The following is a 204-nucleotide window of genomic DNA, read 5'->3' as shown; positions in this document are numbered from 1 at the left end:
CTTTGTTTCCCTCCCAGACCAAGAACCTGGACTTCCGCCGGAAGTGGGACAAGGATGAGTATGAGAAACTTGCAGAGAAGCGGCTCACGGAGGAGAGAGAAAAGAAAGATGGTGAGTAGTGTGCTGGCTGTGCTGAATTGGCAGTGAGGCTCCCAAACCCCTGGAGTTTGGGAGGGAGAGAGCCGTGAGAAGTCAAGTCCCGAA

At 53.9% G+C, this 204-nt stretch overlaps 1 protein-coding gene across 1 annotated transcript in view; it reads left to right on the top strand.

Annotated features, from left to right (window-relative positions):
- LOC103618723 (zinc finger matrin-type protein 2) overlaps window positions 1-204 on the top strand; it is a 6882-nt gene continuing 6678 nt past the window's right edge. Inside the window, exon 1 of the mRNA XM_017738676.1 lies at window positions 1-111. The gene's annotated coding sequence lies outside the window, so the exon portion shown is untranslated. The remainder of the gene's footprint in view (window positions 112-204) is intronic.

This window comes from Corvus brachyrhynchos, unplaced genomic scaffold (assembly GCF_000691975.1).
Source record: "Corvus brachyrhynchos isolate BGI_N302 unplaced genomic scaffold, ASM69197v1 scaffold376, whole genome shotgun sequence".
Taxonomy (NCBI): Eukaryota; Metazoa; Chordata; class Aves; order Passeriformes; family Corvidae; genus Corvus; species Corvus brachyrhynchos.
The sequence above is the reverse complement of the archived record's forward strand: the minus strand, read 5'-3'. Positions and strand labels throughout refer to the sequence as shown.